The 8,646-nt window shown below is 26.4% G+C and overlaps 1 protein-coding gene and 1 pseudogene across 1 annotated transcript in view; both read left to right on the top strand.

Moving 5' to 3' along the window:
* Positions 1-3,013, top strand: part of LOC136796170 (probable cytochrome P450 6a13) — a 7,694-nt pseudogene extending 4,681 nt beyond the window's left edge.
* LOC106680666 (cytochrome P450 6a9) overlaps positions 1-8,646 on the top strand; it is a 19,255-nt gene that overhangs the window by 6,286 nt on the left and 4,323 nt on the right. The gene's annotated exons all lie outside the window — the stretch shown is intronic.

Here is an 8,646-nt window from a genome sequence, read left to right on the forward strand (position 1 = left end):
GAACCTTCGGGTTCTTTAGGCCTTCATTATTAATATTATTATTATAAAATATTATTTTATAGAAATATTAAAATAAATTGATGCTAGTTGCTAATTGATGATTTTACAATAATCGTATGAAAAATAAGTGTGAAGAGGAAAATATATGTGGACATATGTGTATAGGGAATGATTTGTGGTATCGCAGTCGAAGCTTCGGGTTCTCTAAGCCTTTATTATAATTTTTATTACCTGGTTGGTTCCTAAATTTAATAAACAATATATCACGTTTAAAAATATTTCTGTTACTAAATGTAACATGATGTACTGTCTGGTAGAATCTTCTTTTTCGTTGGTCCTCAATTGGAAATCATTTTCCTATTTCACCGTTGTCCTTTCTTCCAGGACTTTTCATATATGTCTTGTTATATATGTCATTACAAACATTTTCTTCAAATAGTATTCAAACATCAGTATTCTGTTATTCAGCAATAGCCTTTTAAGATAGTTTCAGTATCATTTGTGTTTAGTTGAAATACTAAATTAATAATGATAAAACAATCATATAAACTTAATGAATTGAAATAAATTTCAGAGACATTGAGGTTGCACCCACCAGTACCTATGCTGAATCGAGAATGCACAAAGAATTACACCTTACCCGATGGAAAAATCATCGAGAAAGGACTGAACATTTTAATACCCTTCTTTTCTATACATCGAGACCCTAAATATTTTCCAGACCCGTTAGTATTTAAACCCGAAAGGTTTGAAAATCCACCAGAAAATGGGACCTACTTGCCTTTTGGAGATGGACCAAGAATTTGTATAGGTAACTTTTTTTTTTTTTACATTTTTATTGAAAACATATTTATTTCTAAACGCATATTAATTCATGGTATTGTTTCTCCGCTATCACACAACTTAATAATTTTTACAACTGTTGATTAAAACATGCTCTTTAATGGAGTCATGTTCTGAAATGAGTAAATTGATACAATGATTGCATGGATGTCTAATATGTATACCGTTCTTCAACTTAGAATAATCCCAAATATGGAAAACCTAATAGATTTTTTAATATTGAACGCGTAAATTTAGACCAGTCAATAAAAAGGTCGTTGACAAAAATGATGGAACGTATATGATTGGCTTCAGAACCTTGCTTGGACTACTTTCGTCTGGAGCGTACTAACAGTCCTGATATCTCAGTACAAAAATATTGAAGAAGAGAAAGGTTTAACTGTTTTAATATTTAAAATGGCAGGTCTTATAATTAATAAATTAAAGATTATTAAATTTCTCTCTAGCATGTACCTGTTGTTTTGATTTTTTTCGTATTTATCAATACGAAATATATAGTCGTTAAAGTAACAAATTTGAAACATAAGAACGGTTTTTACTCATTTTTAATTTATTATTATTAATAGTATTCTCTAACGTAACAATTTTTTCTTTAACTCCATCAAAGTTTGAAATATCATGTTTCATGAAATATATATAATCTAAAGCTGCAATAAAAACAACCTTCCTATGTATGTCATTTGCCGTCCGGGACTTCTTGCCTTAAAAATTTCAGGTAGTGAAATGAGAAAAGAAATAATAGGGGCGTTGCAAATGCCAATTAATAAATATTTTTTACAAGCAATTAAAACAATCAGAAAAATGTTTTATAAACTTAAAATTATTGTAAGGTATTATAAAAACATAATACCGAATAGAAATAAGAGAATAAAACAATCCATATACAATTAATCAGTAAGTAAAATTGAGAATTCAGGCATGTAGACAAGATAATAAATATAAAATATTTATTGGTTCATTATAAGATAATACAAAACTATCATAATAAAGTAATGAAGTAAGCAATGAGATATTTAAATTAACATATCATTAAAATTAACATACATCAAACGAAAATGTAAAAGAAATAAAAATATACTGTTAAATTAAAATTTATTAGTAAGGTATGAATGTATATGGCAGAAGTAAAAGAAGGGATTGAAACAAATCATTTAAAAAAAAAACAAAAAAAAACTGAAAAACTTGAACAAGAAGAAATTATCAAATCTTAAGGGTACAATAATAAGCTAATATAGAGATCATAAAAAGAACAAAATAAATAAAATTATACAACTTTTAAAAATTATATCTATAAATGATATAAAAATTCATTCTGTTGGTTGGGAACTGTAGCAAGAATAGACAATTTTTTAAAGTTTAAGGAATAGCTAAAGATGAGGCGTGTTAAGATAGTTTGGAGGAGGGTTAGTTATGGAAAGATTTTGAGGTGATTTTTGACTTCACAGATAATGGACACTTTATAATTCTAACAGAGAATCCAGTAAATTGGAACGGTGTTGAGAGTCTATAGGATCTTTTAAGTTGGAAAAAATAGGAAACATTATTATACTTACCATGGGATTTCAAGTAAAGATGTAATATGGGAATAATAGGGATGTAAGGAAGAGATCTATTAAAAATAAGTTCAAATGCAACGACTGTGGGAATACCAACAATGACAAAACAAAATGTTAAAAAAAAAAAAAACGATAGTCAAAAACACTGAATGAAACATTATTAGATATTTAAGGGTAAATCTTCATTATGTTCAAATTCATGAAGAATTGAGACTATTATTACAAAGTCAAAATCATTCTTGAGTGCCAATACTCGTTGCAGATGTAACCTAATAAAAAATATTATTTACAATTTTTTTTTTTTTTTATCAATACTTTTGTTGTTATAGGAAAACGATTTGCTGAATCTGTTGTGACAACTATTTTGGCAAGATCTTTGGACAAATACGATTTCGATCTAAGTCCTATGGATAAACGTGAAGATGACGTCAAACTGAACCCAAGAGTTATGACTTCCACCCCTCTACACGGGCTGTTGCTCAGGATCCATAAATTAAATTGCAATAATTAGTAATATTTAATTATTTTAATGTAATAAAATGGGATGAAATATTGTTATTTTAAGAAAATGTTCCAAATTGCCGAGTTTTCTGATTGAAAACATTCATTGTTAATATGATGTATTATTCTTAGTCTGCTTAGCTTTAATTTTTGTATTTATTTTCCATAATTTACAAAATAAAATTTCGGATCATGTATGTATTACATTATTATTATTTTTTTAATTTAATCGTTATATTTTAGTAAAACTTTATAAAATTATATAATCTAGGATCACACAGAACCTGATTTTTTCCCGTAATAATTGCGATATATAGTTTAGAAGCAATAAAAAGTTACCGTACTCTCTATTAATAAACCAGCGTAAACTAACAAATTTAATTAAGTGATTAAGTTATTATTTTTCTTCAAAGGAACGCACATGTTATTCTGCGGTAATATTGCACCACAGTCATAATCTTTGAAAACATTGGCGCAAGATATATAAAAGGTGGCAGGCCACCCATGGTCTTTACTATCTGAAGAGCCTGATACAGAAAATCTTGACTCACTGAATCTCTTCAGTTCAATTTGTGGTCCCAGCGCAGGAGACTAAGGTCAGTTGGTTTCATTATAAATGTTAAGATTACCTATAATTGGAATAGTTAACGGAAATACTATGTTTATTCACAGGAGTTACAAAGTGTAGTTTATTATACATCTGGTATACAAAATACCGAATGTTATGTACATAGATTCAGTACAAACCCCAATTGTCGCATAATACACATATAGAACTTCTTCTAATTTTCTGTACTCCATGTTTAATTAATTATAGGTCTATTTTTTCCAAATTTTCAGGAAGAATATTTTTTTTTTAGAATTTATTTGATGTAAAATTGTCGTATATGTATGGTACGCACACATTAAAACGTGAAATGACCTGTATTATTGGAAGTAAAATACGTCTTTTTAAATTGGACAGCAACAGTATTTTTAGGATGGATTATTCTGTTATTATTCATTAGTATTTATTATTATATTTTTTTACTCTATCAACAGGCATTACATAAATTATATTGTTATACACAAATATCATAGTATATTATTTATTTTTTGCGGCAGCTCGTATTAATTAATATTTTTCAATAAAAAAAAAAGTGTTTTTATTACAAAATATGTCTTTTATTTCTGGGTGAATCATACAAAATAAAATCTAAAAGCCTTAATGATTTAGATATAATGGTTACTACAAAAATATATTAACACTAACCTCCAAAATACAATAAATATGCAGTAATATATATAAACAGGTTTTAAAACAAATATATAATTCTTGAAAGTTTCAAAAACTAAATACGAGCGATTTATCGGTAATGTCATACAGGGAAATTTGCTTTATTAGCCAAAATTAAAAAAAAAAAAAAATTGATTTAACTTCCCGATGTTTCCCAGCTGAGACCAATTAGAACTAGAATTCTGCGGGTTTTATGAGTAATACAAACCAAAGTAAATGTACTTGTTGAGAAAAAGCTGCTAAAAAAAAGAAAAAAATAGTCTAGGGGCTTAAATAGGATTTGTACCCAAATATTTTGTTTTACTTTCGAAAAAACACACGGTGTTATTTAAAGTACGATTTGTGAAATGTAGCCAAAGACTTTAAAATTTGCAAAACAAAAAGACAAGAGAAAATTATATTAAAATTATTTCATGATATGTATATAAATATAAAGAACAACAAGAACTTTAAGGTTTTATATGATGACGTTTTGGGTACAGCATTTAATTTATCTCTTTTACACAATTGAATAATTTTTAAAAAATGCACTATGTAATTCAGGATTTTTTCTATTTCTTTACACTACCATCCAAATATATTTTAATATCTAAAGTATTTATTTATGAAAATTCATTGCATACGAATATACATTAAACAACAGGTCTAACTGTACTTATACGTAGAATTTCTAATCAATATTCTATATACAGCATTCTGATCACGAATTAATGATTATTAAGTGTTTTCTCTGCGTTTCCTATTAATACTTTGAGAGTATTTACTAACCTTGAATTTTCGAGAAGATATCTATTTGATAAAAACTGAAGTAGATTCCTAATTTCTAGTTATATAACTTTAATTTTAAAATATTATAATAAATAATATTTAAATTGTACAATTAATTCTATTTTTATAGATATGATTATTATAGAAAGACAACTTCCTAATATAAATCGTTCGACAATCATTAAATTGTTTTCCATTCTTTCAAAGGCCTTTCCGTCTATCTATTAAGTAAGTCATCTAGGTTGAATTAGTTTTTCGTGCTCAGGAAATATGGATAATAATAGCATTGTAAAAATATAATCAAAATCTAATTTTAAATTCCTTCTCATTTATCTGATAAATAAATAAAAATCTTTTAATTAAGAGAAATGTTCCTTAGGTTATGTAATATCTTTGAATGACCGTTTTGAGATTGATGGAGAAAGTGAATTTAATTTCATTGAATTGTATAAAAATTCATATCTTTGGGCAAGAATGATAAATGTTTGAAATATATCTGTAAATCACTTGCTGGTCTCAGTGGGGTAATTGAAACTCGGCATCTTTCCTAGGTCATTTAGATTAAACAAGTGTCACTTGTTTAAAAATAGGGTTAATTTGGCGAATTAATATTTTTCTCATATTTAGAAGACTTGATCTATCAATAATCTACTCTGAAATTCCACACCGCAAAATTGGAATCAATGTAAAAGACTTACTCACTTATATAAAAAATAAACAGAAATATTTTAATATAAAAAAAAGGCGTTCTCCAGGTAATGTGATTTTTTTGAAAAAATATCTTGATGCGATAGAAATGAAAAAAATGTCTGCTATCATCTTTAAACTTTATGTGTGAATTGTAAAACTCTGTGCAACTACCTTTCGTTAGTAATAATAGTTAGTCAACAATTATTATTGTTAAGTTTCTTTATAAAGCAATAAAAACATAAATCGTTTTTATCTAAAGTTTTAAATGAAATACAAGCTTTATTGCCGAATAGTGAATTTCGTTTGAGAAACACTAAACGAAGTAATTGTCTTAAAATGCAGTGTATCTAGTTCTACCAAATGTTCAAATTATTAGAAATGTAGTCATGTTTAATATAAGCGTATATTTTAATAAGCAAAGATTAATGTGGCTTTCTATTTTCACTGAGGATAATAACTAATTTAAATTGACTGACTGTTTAATATACATATATATATTTTATTATACCTAAATTAATCAGTATGAAATTTTATTTATAACAGCTTCAGCTAATCAATAAAGGCTGTTCAGCTAATCAATTACTGACACAAAATTAATGACTATAAAAACGCCAAATCCTGTTTAATAATGTATAATATTAAATATATAACTACCAACATATTCCAGTGAACACTAAAAATATTATTTTGTAAGTGAAAATTAAATTACTCTAATCAGCAGCCAAACTACTTTTAATAATCAATGAAAACATTACATATGAATGTTAAATCAAATAATGTTAAAAAGTCTTAAATTAAATTAATTATTCTATTTCAATTTCTTGAGACAGGTAATTATTTATTAAATAAATCAAAAATTTGTATCCTTATTAGTCTCAACACTTTTTATTTCAACAGTCCAACGTTTCGGCCATTTCAGCCATCCTCAAGGACATCTTCAATTATAATTTCTTCCCCACATTAATTTAAAGTTTGTTATGCAGGCTATTCTGCCCAAGTCATTAATTATAAGTTAAAAACCTATTTTTTTTTAAATTTAAAATCATAAATATCTAAATCTTCTTATTTTAAAATTATCCACCAAATCACTACCATATACACAAACCATTTATTAAATTTAATTAATTTATTTATATATTGATTTATTTAATTAAATTAAATTTTTTATAGGAAGAAAAAAATTCTTAATAGTCAGTATCGGATAAATTCTATAAATCAGTATTCGAGTATATTTTTTAATCACTTATATTGTGATACATTAAAAAAAAAAAAAAAATTTACTTTTTTCTTCAGTCCATTCTTACTCACATGACACTTATATCTTCCTAACAATTACACTACTAACTTCTTATTTCTTCTTCTCATTATCGACTACGAATTCAGGGAATAAATCAAACTTTGAAGTGTGTGAATAATACGGCTCAACTCTGGGCCATCTCAAAAACCACTTCCTTGTTTTCCTCCTTGACTTTGTTTATCTACCATATTTATTGTGTATTAAATATCATACACGTATTATTTAAACTCATTAATAATTAATTACAGACTATTTATTAAATAATTTGTATGCAATTGCAAAACTAAATCGAGATATTGAATATTAAATGATACAATTCATTTTGGTTTAAGCAATTATTTTTCAATATATCTAAAGGAACGAAATTTATTGACAGGAATCAGTATTGATTACTTCATACTAATAAATTAAATATATATATTTTTGTTATTAAATATTTTTTTTTTACATTCAAATATTGTATTATGTGAGTAAAACATAAAATAGATGTAACAATTGTTTGTTTTATTAATTAAATCAACATTAAATACATTAATTACAAGATACTGTTTTAGCTCCAACAATGGGTCTTGTTACAAATGATTGGAAGATCGACGTATTGATAGCGATCTCTACTTTGTGCATTTTACTTTATTACAAAATCAAAAGCATATATTCCTATTTCGAGAAGAGGAACATAAAATACGTAAAGCCTACTTTTCTGCTTGGAAGCGAGCCCAAAGGAGCATTACTTCAGTTACACGTTTGTAAGTCGATTTGTGAAAATTATAGATTACAGTGCCCCTGAGATATGGACAATTCTCATCAATATTTGATATTAATTCTGAATAATTTATTTTTTAAAAACAATAGTTTTTTGTTTAGATAGATATGTAGTTTTATTTTAAAATTGCCATTTTCCATTCGACTTAGTCCTTACATCCAGCACATAATTTTCCACATCTTTTTTATCAGTTGTTTTAATAAATTTATTGTTTTATTTTAAAATTGTCATCTTCAATTTAACCTCATTTATTTTCATCTTCGACAGATTTTCCACATCTTAGCTTTAAAAATTATAAATTTTATTGTCAATGTCAAACTAAAAAAAAAAAAAAACTTAGTTTAGTGATTAATTAAGTGCATACATTTTAATTTTCATCAGGAATTAAATTTTTTATTGAATTATTTTTCGGAAGAAAAAAATTTCTAATCAATTCATATCTCGATCATGTATATATTTTTTTAATGAGATGGTGATTAATTACAGAAAATAAAAAAAAATCTTCTAAAAAAATTATTGTGGAAATAAGTCTTGCTTTTTAATATTTCTGTTTATTAATACATTCCTCTTTATTAACAGCCGAGAGTTGGGACAAAATTTATAAAAACCTAGATAATGAAAAGTACATAGGCATTTACTATGGAGTAATTCCTTTTCTAATGATTCGAGACCCGGAATACGTCAGTGATGTGCTCAAGAAATCTTTCGAACATTTCCCCGACAGGAATTTTCATGTAGATGGAGAAACAAATCCTCTAGATGAACACCTCTTTTTCATTAGAGGAAACAAATGGAGATATCTAAGGAATAAGCTGTCTCCTTTATTCACCCAAGTTAAGCTGAAGTGGATGTACGAAGAAATAGAAAATTGTGCTAATATTTTTGATGAATGTATGAGCGAACTACCTGATGAAAAAGATGTAGACATGAAAGAATTATTAGCGAGATGCAC

Source organism: Halyomorpha halys, unplaced genomic scaffold, assembly GCF_000696795.3.
Source record: "Halyomorpha halys isolate HHAL.00 unplaced genomic scaffold, Hhal_1.1 Scaffold276.1, whole genome shotgun sequence".
Lineage (NCBI taxonomy): Eukaryota > Metazoa > Arthropoda > Insecta > Hemiptera > Pentatomidae > Halyomorpha > Halyomorpha halys.